Here is a 14282-nt window from a genome sequence, read left to right on the forward strand (position 1 = left end):
TAATTGATATAGAACACTCCGTCTTTCTTTTTTTTTGCTATATCCTGACTTTAACAGTTCATTATCATTGTTTTGAGCAAACTGACCATCATTTGAATTTTAAAGTTCACTTCTTTTGAAATGTAATTATACACAGTTCTAATGCAATAGAAACTGGTGGTTTATAACTAAACTAGCCTTTTTGTTTTAGAGTTTGGAGGACCCAGAAGAGAATCACAGAATTATTTTACTGGTGAACAAGTAAACTTAGAAAAAAATTGACCTGGGGGCCACACTCATCAACAAGGGCACCTGCATAATGAACATTTGTATACCTAACCCTGAATTGTACCCCACATCTTTAAAATAAAATTTTTTTAAAAAGAAATTCTGATTAATAAAGTCACTCTGAATGCCTTTTAAAAAAAGAAAGCCGGGCTCGGTGGCTCAGCCTGTAATTCCGTGCTTTGGGAGGCTGAGGTGAATGGATTGCCTGAGCCCGCAGGTTTGGGACCCGCCTGGACAACTTGGCGAGACCTCATCTCTACAATAAATCAAAAAATTAGTCAGACGTGGTAGCGCGTGCCTGTAGTTCCAGCTACTTGTAAGGTTGAGCAGAAGGATGGCTGGAGCCCAGCAGGGTCGAGGCTGCAGTGGCCGGGAGCAGCCACTGCACTCCAGTCTGGGCGACAGAGTGAGACTCCAACTCAAAAAAAGAAAAGAAAAGAAATGACTCTGTTGCCAATGAAACTTATGAAGGTAACTGTAAGTTGTCTATAATCAAAACTGAAAACTAAGGATTGATTTAAGCAGTCAAATATTTTATTTGCTGAACTTTGTATAATAGTTACCTAAATATTCAACAAATGATTACTATCTCTTTTTATATAACAGCACCAGCAAGAGGTGGCTGGTCTTCAAGGTGTCTCCTACCCCTGTTATTCTGATGAGACTTTGAAGAATGAAGCATACCTAAGTGATACGATATAGTCTTAAAATTAGCTACATGAAACCACTGTGACCTGAAAATTCTAGTTAAAATTGTTACATCTTCTTTGTTTGCATGCCAGATTCCCTTTCTGTTAAAACTCAAATAAAACCTAAACAGTTAATGTGAGTAGCAGCCATTCCAAAGTTCTATGTATCAGGCTTTCAGTTCTCTGGTAGTAATGGTCACTTTGTCTTCCTGGCGCTGTCAATTAACATTTAACAATAAAGATAATTTCATTTTACATTTGCCCTCAGTGGGACTCTGTTAGCCTCAAATGGTATAAATCACAAGTATGGAAGATTACATTGTTCTTCCTTTAAAAAAAATTAAAGAAGACAAAATTTATTTTATGTACATATTTCTTGTATATACTTAAGTTATAAAACCAATTTTCATGAAATAAAATTTGAGAGGAAATAAATTCCACAGCCTTACAGAACTTTTTTTTTTTTTTGAATTGGAGTCTCACTCTGTTGCCCAGGCTGGAGTGCTGTGGCACACTCACAGCCACTCCAGCATCGACCTGCTGGGCCCCAGTGATCCTTCCACCTCTGCCTTCCAAGTAGCCAGAACCACAGGTGCGCGCTACAGCACCCGGCTACTTTTTTTTTAATCTATTGTAGAGACAAAGTCTTGCCAAGTTGCCCGGGCTGGTCTCAAACCCTCAGGCTCCCAAAGTGCTGGGATTACAAGCTCAGTCACTGAGCCTGGCTGCCTCACAAAACTTAAAGCAACATAAGTCCATACCTTGGAACAAATTAAACTAAAAGGCATTAAGACCACTGAGCAACATATATACATATCAATTGTGAGAAATGGATTTGTAAATATCTCATTTTCACTAAAAATCAAAATGTTTTTAATTGATTTTGGTCCACTATGAAATGACACCTGCCTTAGCATTTTTTTTTTTTTTTTTTTTGAGTTGGAGTCTCACTCGGTCGCCCAGACTGGAGTGCAGTGGCCGCTCCCGGCCACCGCAGCCTGGACCTGCTGGGCTCCGGCGATCCTTCTGCCTCAGCCTTCCAAGTAGCTGGAATTACAGGCATGTGCTACCACGCGCGGCTGATTTTTTGATTTATTGTAGAGATGAGGTCTCGCTGCCCAGGCGGGTCTCGAACCCGCGGGCTCAGGCCATCCACTCACCTCAGCCTCCCAAAGGCGCGGGATTACAGGCTGAGCCACCGAGCCCAGCTCTGCCTTAGCATTTATTAAAAGTGTTGCATCCGACTTGGAAGCTCCCGCGGCTTCCGGACGCTCCCAAGATGGCAACCTCGCTGGGTTCCAACACCTAAAACAGGCAGAACTGGGAGGATGTGGACTTCCCCATTCTGTGTCAGAAGTGTCTTGGAAAAAACCCTTACATCCGAATGACCAAAGAAAAGTATGGGAAGGAATGAAAAATCTGTGCCAGACCATTCACAGTGCTTCACTGGTGCCCTGGAGTCTGCATGCGTTTCAAGAAGACTGAAGTGTGTCAGACCTGCAGTAAATTGAAGAATGTCTGTCAGACCTGCCTCTTAGACCTGGAGTATGGCCTGCCCATCCAGGTTCGTGATGCAGGGCTGTCTTTTAAAGATGACATGCCCAAATCAGATGTCAACAAAGAATACTACACACAGAATATGGAGCAAGAGATTTCTAACTCTGATGGATCACAGCCAGTCGGCATGCTGGGGAAAGCCACATCCACCAGTGACATGCTGCTCAAGCTGGCCCGGACCACACCCTACTACAAAAGGAATCGGCCCCACATTTGCTCCTTCTGGGTGAAAGGGGAGTGCAAGAGAGGAGAGGAGTGTCCGTACAGACATGAGAAACCCACAGGTCTTGATGACCCCCTTGCTGATCAGAATATTAAAGACCGATATTATGGAATCAACGACCCTGTGGCTGATAAGCTTCTAAAGCGGGCCTCAACAATGCCTCGCCTGCATCCCTCAGAGGCTAAGAGTATCACCACACTGTATGTCGGTGGTCTGGGGACACCATTACTGAGACAGATCTGAGAAATCACTTCTACCAGTTTGGAGAGATCTGGACCGTCACGGTGGTGCAGCGACAGGAGTGTGCCTTCATCCAGTTTGCCACGAGGCAGGCTGCAGAGGTGGCTGCCGAGAAGTCCTTCAACAATCTGATTGTCAAGGCCGCAGGCTCAATGTGAAATGGGAAAGATCCCAGGCAGCCAGAGGAAAAGAGAAGGAGAAGGATGGAACCACAGACTCTGGGATCAAGCTGAAGCTGGTTCCAGGACTGCTGGTACCTCTCCCTCCTCCCCCTGCTGCTGAAGAAGAAACCTCTGACAACTACTTCAACCTACCCCCAAGTGGCACACCAGCTGTGGTGAACACTGCCCTGCCACCACCCCCTGGCATCGCCCCGCCCCCACCCCCAGGTTTTGGGCCCCACATGTTCCACCCGATGGGACCACCCCCTTCTTTCATGAGGGCACCAGAACCAATCCACTACCCTTCCCAGGACCCTCAGAGGATGGGAGCACATGCCGGCAAGCACAGCAGCCCCTAGCACACCAGCACACCAGGCTCTGGAAGAAAGGGCACTGGAGCATCCCTGTACCTCTTGGAATAAGTCTATTTCCTTCCCGTGTAGTTTCCACAGTAGCTGAATGTGTTCAGATGTGGGCCACACCTTCCTCCACTTACTGCAAGGACCAGTGAACTCAAATGAGCTGCCATTCACACATCTGGTTACTGCTCTAACATGACAAATCAAACCTGTGGCTGTTCCTCCCACCTGTATGGGGACACACGGATGAGTGCATTGGAATGTCCACGGAGTCAACCTCCCATGAGTATGCTCATTTTGTATCTTTTCTGGACGGGGGAAAAATTGACCTGTGGCAAAATACGCCCTTTGACCATTTTTATGTTCCTTGGGCATTTTCTTTTTTATCATCTAAAAAAAGACTACTAGTACTAATCATTGTAGTGGCCTAAGTGTGATCGAACTCCTGTGAATCACACCCTCAGAAAGACAAGTAGAAACCAGCACAGCCCAGCTCCCCTCCTTCCCATGGATTCCTAGGGGAATCTGAGGATGGTTTTACTTTTGCCACCAAAAAAAGACAAAAATAGCTTTTCCTTCCTGTCAGTTGGATGGAAACACAGATTTCATGGGACTGAACCCTTGAAGAAACCTCATTTCTGAAATGAGAATATTTTAAAGAACTTCTGGTAAAACGTTTTATTTCCCAACTGAAATGAGCAACGTCAGCACGTGTCTGGGGGGAAGATTCAGTGCCCAGCAGGAAGGCACATCCTCAGTCTTCGCCTTGGGCATCTTCAGCGTCTTGTAATTCCCACTTCTGTTTGGTCTTAGGATGTATGGATATAACTGAATTGTAGGTGGTAAAGAAAATTTGCTGTTGTGTTGTTTTTTGTTGTTGTTTTTAAATAATTAAAACAGGTCAATTTTTTTTTTTAAAAAGTGTTTCATAAACATGTATGTTTATACAAGCCTTTTCATGGACTTTTCACTGGTTTTTGTGAGCTTTTAGTTTGGTGGGCTACATGTATGTACACTTAATTACCTAGGATTTAAATATTTCACACCTTTCTGTAGAGATAAATTATCTACAAAGTTTTTTCAAATGTGAATATTTGTTAGTATATGCAAAGTTGTTCTAAGTATGAGAACAATTAATAAGTATTAATCTAAGTATGAGAATAATCAATTCCTATGCCTTGTCTTTTTTATTGTAATTTTATTACATATAACATGAAATCTTCCATTGGACCAGATAGATGACTTTTCAGCTGCATTCTTTTTTTTTTTGAGTTGGAGTCTCCCGGCCACCGCAGCCTCGACCTGCTGGGCTCCGGCGATGCTTCCACCTCAGCCTTCCCAGTAGCCGGAATCACAGGCACGCGCTAACACACCCGGCTGATTTTTTGATTTATTGTAGAGATGAGGTCTCGCTGCCCAGACGGGTCTCGAACCCACGGGCTCAGGCAATCCACTCACTTCAGCATCCCAAAGGCGCAGGATTACAGGCTGAGCCACCGAGCCCGGCTTCAGCTGAATTCTACAAAACATACAAGGAGGAGCCGATACGAATACTAATTCTCTTTTTTAAAGTTTTCTTAATAGGGATAGTGTAGCGGTAATCAATAGAGAGAGACAAGACACCACGGCTACTTTTCCAGAAAGCAGCATTTATTCATGCTGGCACTGGTTCAGCGGATTGGCATCCAAAGACTGAACCCTGAACACTATGAGGCATGGCCTTATATACATTCTTAACTCCCTTTACAGTGTCATTATATAATCTGATTGACTGGGTTGCTACTAACCTTTCATCTTATCTATTGATTGGTTATACAAAATCAATATTCATATAGGATTACTACTTTGGTTCCCACAAAAAGTTTAAAAGTTTTAAACATGTAGCCCACCAAACTAAAAGCTCACAGAAACCAGTGAAAAGCCCATGAAAAGGCTTGTATAAACAGGAAGTAACTTGCAATAATAAAGTAATAAACAGTGGGTTGCATGAGTTAATGATAAGAGGGGCTGAAACAAGCTGCTGCTATAAGCATGACTGAGCTAAGTAAACTATGTGAGGTTGAGTAAATGAGAAGTAAAGCAACTTAACTATAAAAACAAGAAAACAAAGAGTAAAACATTATCTTTTTCCTGTTTTTCTGTCTCTGCATTTTGCTTCTTGAGAGGGCTCCCTGCCTCACTCCCCACTTTGATGCCCTTTAAAATTTTTCTTTTAAGGGGCATCACCCATTTTCTATATCTCCCAGAACTAGTTGTTCATAGCCTTGGAGAAGCATTTGGAGTCTTAGGGATAATAGGTGGGAAAAAAACAAATCGAGTTTTTAGATTAAAGATGCAGGGCTCAAATAGAAGTGCCAACAGGAACATGAGGAGGTGTCCTGCTAAAGGAGAAGCCAAGATGCCCAACTCCAAATATTGTTCCAGTTCATCCAGGAATTAGCCAGCTCTTGTCTCCTTTTTGAAATATGTTCTTTTTTTTATTGGAGTTGAAGTCCCACTCTGTCACCCAGACTGGAGTGCGGTGGTTGCTCCCGGCCACCGCAGCCTTGACCTGCTGGGCTCCGGTGATCCTTCAGCCTCAGCCTTCCAAGTAGCTGGAACTACAGGTGTGTGCTACCATGCCCAGCTAATTTTTTATTTTATTGTAGAGATGAGGTCTCACCAAATTGCCCAGGCGGGTCTCAAACCTGTGGGCTCACCTCAGCCTCCCAAAGTGCTGGGGTTACAGGCTGAGCTACCGAGCCCAGGTGTAATATGTTCTTTTAATTGTTGGGCCATATCCCTGACTATCCCCAACTGGTTTCCACAAAAGCAGCATTTCCACCATCCACCGTTCACCTGAAAGATAGTTTTCTTCTTCCAGTCTCATTTAGGAAGAGACAAAGTCTTCCCTTTTTAGCAGTTAGCAGGTCTAGTCCTCTTCTATTTCGCAGTACCACTATAGCTAAGGAATCTAATTGATCTTGCAGGGCCACTAATAATGTAGCTACTCACTCTATGACCTCTGATAAGGCCCTGGATAGTTGGTGACAGTAAGTGATTGAGGATGTGACTCCCCCTATCCTGGTGCCTATTCCAGCCATTATTCTTAACCCAATTAGCAGGGGCATGATCTGAATGGCTCTTTTTCTTCTTGTGTATGCCACCAGGAGCACTGTGAGACACTGATTATCGGGAACAGTGTTTATCTGCAGGGTGAGGAAAGCCAGGGCACAGGTCCCTGTCCTGTTGACTGATACGCACCAGTAGGCGTTTGTTCCACATACAAAGAAAAGTCCTGAATGAGGTCAACACCAGGGTTTGGCCACAGGGAGGGGCCAAGTTCCTGGATATTGATAACTTGACAGCACTGGTTGATGATTAGGTTGCTGACTGGCTCCGTTCCCATTTTGTTAGGCACTTGGGAGCCATTTAGGACAGTTTGACCTCAGTTAGTATGGGATCCATGACATGGGGTTCTGGACTGCTAGTTAACAGGGTAACATTCATAGTTGCTTGTGTTATTGGGGTGGCATCACGAAAGAGGTGGGCCGTAGACAAGCAGAACCAGCAGTTTTTGGCCAGGCTGGGATTAGTATCAACGAGGAGGCCAAGAGTTGCACTCATCAGATGACCTAGACAGGGATCCAGGACAAGAGACCTATTTGATTTATGTTGGAGAGGTCTATCAAAAGTGACCCAACAGGCATGGGGAATGTTAGGGTAGGTTGAGTCAGGCAGATCCAGTAATGTTTTTGATATATTTTCCCTGTCGAGTAGGTTTTTCAGTTTGGGGTACAGAGAGTGTACGCTTTAAAGTATCTACTTGAGCTGGGCTCGGTGGTTCAGGCTGTAATCTGCACCTTTGGGAGGCTGAGGTGAGTGGATTGCCTGAGTCCGTGGGTTCGAGACCCACCTGGGCAACTTAGCAAGACCTCATCTCTACAATGAATCAAAAATTAGCCGGGCGTGGTAGCACATGCCTGTAGTTCCAGCTACTGGAAGGCTGAGGTGGAAGGATCGCCGGAGCCCAGCAGGTCAAGGCTGCGGTGGCCGGGAGCGGCCACTGCACTCTAGTCTGGGCGACAGAGTGAGACTCCAACTCAAAAAATAATAATAATAAAGCATCTACTTGGAATATGGGGGTAGATGGTAGCACAGGGACAGCTAGGGATGGGAGGAGGAGTTCAGGCCAGAGTTGGGACAGGCACTGGAGGACGAATGCTTTCTTTAGGAAGAATGACTGGATAACAGTGATAACAATCTGGACCTGTAAGTTAAGTCTGTTCTTCATAGATATAAAAGATGACCTGGTGTGCCTGCTGCCATGAGGAGACGCACAAGTTTAAAGGAGTCCAATGGGGGATGTAATCGCGACAATGACATGATCATAGGGGGGTAGGGATGTTCCAAGTGCCATCGTCCGAGACAGTAGACATTACTTTAGAGCACATCATGAGGTTCTTGGGGTTAAGTAAAACACATGTTCTACTGCAAACATAGTAGGGCAGTAATACATCCTACACATGAGAGATAAGATAGCATTAGCAGAGACTTCTCACCACATTTCCAGTCTGAGGGGGCTACGGCAATTAGGTCTATGCCTGGCGCTAAGGTAATCGGGATGAAAAGGGCAAGGGTTAAGGAGGATTACAATACATTCAGGGAATTTACAAAACGTTTAACAGTCTATTTACGGTTTTTGATGGTCGGTTCCTTAGGCTTCTACCGTGTATAGAGTCGTCAGCTTTCGGAGTGACTAAAGCAGGACTGTTGTCCTTTAGGCTTCTGGAGCTGCGACTTGCTTCCTTCGAATAGTCAGTTTTCCCAGCACAGACAGATCAAACATGCGTTCCCAGTCTCAGAAGGCTGGTTTCACTCTGCTGTGATGAATCCAGGGGCCTACCTCTGCTACCTTTATCACAGTGGGAGTGGACAAAATTACAGTAAACAGATCTCTCCAAAGAAGACTTAGGGCTGGATGTTCCATTCCTTTACCCATACAGCATCTCCTGGCTTAAAGGGGTGAGCATCCATGGTTAAGCTTATAGGTAACTGCTCATTAACCCAATGATGTATAGCAGTGAGTGCCATGCCAAGAGCCTACATTTGTTGTTTCAAAGCAAAATTATCCCACCTCCTTTAAATCCCCCCTTATACCCTTAATAATAGGGGAGTGGACACCCACAAAGAATTTCAAAAGGAGAAAATCCTATCTGCTTAGTGGGACTAGACCTAATTCTTAACAAAGCAATTGGCAACAGTTGATCCCAGCATAGGTGAGTTTCCTGACATAGTTTACTTATCTGTAACTTTAGAGTCCAATTCATTCGCTCCATCTTTGTGGAAGGTGATAGGCAGTGTGTAATTTCCAAGTAATTCCTAAGCCCTAGGCCCCATGCCATTGACTGTACTACCTTGGTTACAAATGCTGGCCCATTGTCTGATCCTATAGTAACTGGGATTCCAAAACTGGGAATGATTTCTTTTAGAACCAATCACGCCACTTCACCTGCCCTTTCGGTGCATGTAGGAAAGGCTTCAACCCAACCTGAGAAAGTACACACAAAAACTAAGAGATATTTATAGCCTCCAACTCAGGGGAAAGCTCAGTGAAGTCCACAACTATATTTTCAAATGAAGCTTCTCCAACACTCTGTATTCTTGGGGGGTGATTTTAGGCCCCTGCTGTGGGTTGTTTCAAACACACACTTCACATTGCTCACATACCGTCTGGACTATGTTGGAGAGTCGAGAAACATAAAAATGCCAGCCTAACATGGTCTCAAGGGTTGTCCGGCCAGCATGGGTGGCCTGGTGAAACTGCCTGATGAAAGTTGGGGCCAAAGCTTCAGGGATGGCGACTCACCCATCCTTAAATTTCCACCATCCACCTGGAAGATAGTCTCCCTCCATTCTGAACCATGTCTGCTCGTGCTATGAATAATTGGGGTCCCATTCTGCCAACAGGCTTGGGAACAATGCTGCAGCAAACGTTGCCGTCTCTGTTGTTTCCTGGGAGGCCCCAAGTTTGGCCTCCCGGGCTGCTTTTCAGTTTCCCTGAGTAACTCTTGACTCTCCCCTCTGGTATCCCCGGCAGTGCATAACCGCTACCTTCTTAGGGGCCCATACAGCATCCAACAGTTCAAGAATGTCTTTACCATACTTTGTGTCTTTGCCTCCTGAGTTGATACAGCACCTTTTCCATATATAGAGTCCCATGTGCATGGAGGGTGGTGAGAGTATATTTAGAGTCAGTGTATATGTTAACATTTAGTCCCGCCACCAGCTGGAGAGCTCGGATGAGCAGAATTAATTCTGCCTTTTGTGCAGAGGACCCTTTTGGCAGAGGCTTCATCTCAATGGCAGAACGTTGACTTACTATTGAGTATACGGCAAACCGTTCTCCTTCCCTTATGAGGCTGCTGCAACCAATGAAATATTCCACAACGGGGTCTCTGACAGGCTGGTCTGTCAAGTCAGGCCAGTTGGAAAATACCTTGTCCATAACCTTGATGCAATCATGACAGAGCTGACCTGGCTCAGTGGGTAGCAGGGTTGCGAGTTTGCACCACTTCTAAATGGATGCATGGATTTTCACATAGCATTCCCTGATATTTGACCATTCGGGCATTTGTCAGTCAGTATTGCCCCTTATATTCTATTAATGTCAACACTGAATGTGGTACTCTAACAGTTAGTTCCTGTACCATAGTTAGTTTGTCAGCTTCTGCCACTAGTAGATCTGTGGCAGCTAGTGCCCGCAAGCAAGGCAGCCAGCCTTGAGCAACGGTATCAAGCTGCTTGGAGAGGTATGTCACGGGGCGGCGCCAGGATCCCAGCATTTGGGTTAGGACCCCGACTGCCACCTCCATGCGCTCATGTACATACAGGAAAAAAGGCTTAGATATGTCAGGGAAACCCAGGCTGGGTGCACTAACAAGGGCCTGCTTAATTTCCTTAAAGGCTTTCTGTTGTACTTGCTCCCACAACAGTGGTTCTCTTTCTCCCCCCTTTGTGGCTTCATAGGGGGGAGTACCAATACTTTGCCAGTTTTGATAAGTTAGGTAAGTATTGATAAGTTATCCAAATTCTACAAAACACTGCAGCACCAAGAAATTCACAAACCTGATGTCTGATGGTTGGGACTGGAATAGAGCAGACAGCCTGTTTTCTTTCTGGGCCGAGCTGATGCTGCCCCTGGGATAGGTGGAAGCCGAGGTATTTTACCTTTTCTCAACATATTTGCGTCTTTTACTTAGAAACTTCGTATCTGGCCTTCCATAGGAGGATGAGGAGCTGCTGTATTCCTTCCATACAGACCTCCTGTGTTTGCCCGGCCAGCAGCAGATTGTCCATGTATTGGAGCAACGTACTGGTCTGTTGGAAAGGCCTTCAAGTCAGAGGTTAATGTGGTGCCAAAAGTATTTGGGGAATCTTTGAGCCCCTGTGGCAGTCTAATCCAAGTGAATTGGCCTTTATCACCATTCTGGGGATTATCTCATTGGAAGATGAAAATCGGCTGACTTTGAGGAGCCAGGCGGGTGCAAAAGAAAACATTTTTGAGGTCTAAGCAGACGAAAAAGGCAGCTTCTGCAGGGATAAGACTAAGGAGAGTATATGGGTTGGGAATGACCAGACTTGGTTCATTGCTGTTAAGTCTTGAACTGGCTGGTAATCCTCTGTACCCAGTTTCTGAACTGGTAATAATGACGTGTTCCAAGATGACTGACAGGGTCGGAGGATTCCGTACTTTAAAAACCTTTCCAGATGTTTTTGGATCCCAACCAGTGCCTTGCAGGGAATGAAATATTGTCTATGATGGGTTGGTTCGACTCCCGGATTTAATTCTATTATTACCAGGGGAATGTTCCAGGCCAATCCAGGGGGATTATCCTCAGCGAATACTCTGGGCACCTTAAAGGGGAATTCAGACTCCTGTCAGGGCTCCTCTATGAGATGATAAAGTTGCCATTCTTCCCCTCATGGGACTGGAAGAGTCATGATTTTTGCTTCAGGGTTTCTTAAGGCTAAGATGGTGTGCCCATCAGAGAGGAAAGTTATTTGGGCTTGCAGTTTTCCCAAGAGGTCCCAGCTCATTAAAGCCACTGGGCAACCTGGAAGGTAGAAGAATGCGTGGACGACTTCATGGCCCCCTAGATTGCATCATTGGGACTGTACAAAACGGCAGCAGGCCCAGACACCCATGGTTCCCACAATAGTGACCCGCTTTGGGTGAGAGGGGGCCCACCAGTTGGGTTACCATGGAATGTTCTGCCCCAGTATCCACCAGAAGGTCAAGGGCCTGGCCCCCCACAGTTATTTGGACCATAGGCTTCCAGAGGCCTAGCAAAATGGAGCTCAGTCTGTCCTAGTCTTCCCCATAGTTCTCCATGGTGGCCAGGCCAACAAAGTTACTCTCAGGGTTGGGGTGCAGGTTGATATTGTCCCTGGATTATTTGGCCTTGTTCTCTTCCCTGGGAGACTGGGTGGGAAACTTCCAGCCCCGAACATTCATTTTTCCAGTGCCCCTCTGAGAAACAACAGGCACACTGGCTCTGCCCTAATGTCATCATCAGGCAGGGTGGCCCATTTTGCTGGCCTCTCCCCTGACTGCGACCTCAGCCTCACCCTGATGGGACACCCCCCCCCGGGAATTTTGCTCTGTCAAAGCAGTGGCAAGGAGATCTACTTTCATTTTCATTCTCCACTGGGCTTCTCTCTGGGCCTCCTGATCTCTGTTGACAAACACCTTAGTTGCAACTTCTGTCAAATGGCTAGCATTCATCCCAGCAAAGCTCTCCAATTTCTGTAACTAGCGCCAGATGTTTCTCTGAGCCTGGTCAATGAAAGCCACATTAATCATTTGTTGATTTTTGGCCTCCTCGGGATTGAACTGAGTGTAGAGGTGAAGCGCCATGCATAGCCTCTCGTAAAATTGTCTTGGGCTCTCTTCAGGGCTCTGGAGCACCTCTGAAATTTTGCTCATATTCATGGCCTTTTCCCCTCCTCCTTTCATACTACCCAACAGGGCCTCTTGATAGCTCTCCAGCATTCAGAATTCCTGGCCATCACTTGGGGCCCACTGAGGGTCCTCTTCAGGAATTGATTCTGAGCATAGGCCTGAGCATTCATTGTTCCTGCAGGGGTGTGCTCCTCTAACCATTTTAAAGTAGCTTGGATAATCCAGTGGCATTCTTCAGTGTTAAACAGAGTTAGGAAAAGCTGGGGGCGGTCTGACCATGGGAGCTTGTGGGTCTGAAAGATAGATTGCATCAGATCAATCAGATCAATCATGGCCTGAGGCTTCTCAGTATAGGAGGGAGTATGGTAGTAAAGGTCAGTGGTAGTAAAGGACTGATATATAAAAGTGCATTGCCCTCCTTGAATTTGGCCACCTGGACTATAGTAGAGGGGTCCTCTCATTTATCTTAGTGACAATTGTAAAACTTCCTGGCTTTCGGGGTCAGGGGCTATTAGCAGGGTTCTTTTGGTGCCTTTCCATCGAGGCATAGGAAGTTAACACTGGAGACTCTGGAGTGGCTATTGCCTGGGGCATATCGGGTAGCTGAGGGAAAAAAGTAAAAGAGCCATTTCCTAGACTGAGGTTACCCTCCAGTGTGGCCCCAGCTATGCCAATTGCAGGGGGTGCTGGCAGCAGAGTAGGGTACAATGGCATGTAAGGTGGGAGGTTCTCCTCAGTTTGCTCAGCCAGAATGGGCTTCCTCAACTTTGGTCAGCATTCTGAGAGTGCCATTGCTTGGGCCAACATAACTTTATAGCTTTCCTCTAAACAGACCTTTATCTAGGATGGTCGGGTGATAACTATATTCTGCCAATAGTCTCTGTAGGGAACTAGTCAGGGTGACCAAGATCTCCCACAATAACCCTAAACACCTTATTAACTAATTTGTTGTCTAGTGACCACTCAGAGTTTCTTGGGAGTTAACTTGACACTGTAATCCCCTGAATATCCCCTTTTGAAATTCTTTACCATGCACTTGGGAAGAGTAATCTTGCTCTGTTCTCTACTCATCTCCACCCACTAAACAACAACAGTAACCCACAAGACAGGAAGGAATGGGGAGGATAAAAAGAGATGGACACGTGCTTCATTCTTTTCCAGCCATACTCCTCACGGTGTTATTTCAGATGCCTCTTAGTAATTGGCAGATTGGTATAAACCCCCAACCTAGACCAGCCCTTTAATGGGGCTCGGGCCGCCTTCAGCTATAGGAGGTCACCACCAACTCAGAGGAGGATTCAACATTTGCCTCAGCTCTTTGGGTGGGTCAGAACCCTTCTGCTGTCCATCTCATCCACACACACACCACTCCAATCCACCATCCAGTGCCTTGGAGTCTATGGTTTTGCCTCAGGGCAGTGTTTCCTTCCACTGCCTCTAACCTTTTCCTTCAGGTTTGAGACTACTAGTGGACTCCAGGAGTTGATCAGGCTCCCCTTCTGTCTCTTAGGGACTGGTCTACCATATCAAAACTGAGTTCTTACCACTCTGACGGGCAGCACTCCCCTGACTGGTTCCTGGGCCCCAGTGGGTTCCACTGTGCTCCCAAGGTCCTTACCCCAGCACACCAGGAGGGCTAGTCCCCTATGGATCAGTCTGCTGGTGCCAGGCGAACTCACCTCTTTTGGCATTCCAGGAGTTGGACCCACCAACAAGGGAGGTGGAAACACCATCTTTGTCTCTGGATTCTCGGCCAATGCACCAGAAATGTGGCAAGAATCAGTACAGAGAGAGACAAGACACCAAGCTACTTTGCCAGGAAGCAGTATTTATTTCTGCCCG

At 46.0% G+C, this 14282-nt stretch overlaps 1 pseudogene; it reads left to right on the forward strand.

Moving 5' to 3' along the window:
- Window positions 1-2235: 2235 nt before the first annotated feature.
- LOC103262296 lies at window positions 2236-3496 on the forward strand (annotated as a pseudogene).
- The last annotated feature ends 10786 nt before the right edge of the window (window positions 3497-14282 follow it).

This window comes from Carlito syrichta, unplaced genomic scaffold (genome assembly GCF_000164805.1).
Source record: "Carlito syrichta isolate Samal-C Ts95f unplaced genomic scaffold, Tarsius_syrichta-2.0.1 Scaffold304437, whole genome shotgun sequence".
In the NCBI taxonomy this organism is placed as follows: Eukaryota; Metazoa; Chordata; class Mammalia; order Primates; family Tarsiidae; genus Carlito; species Carlito syrichta.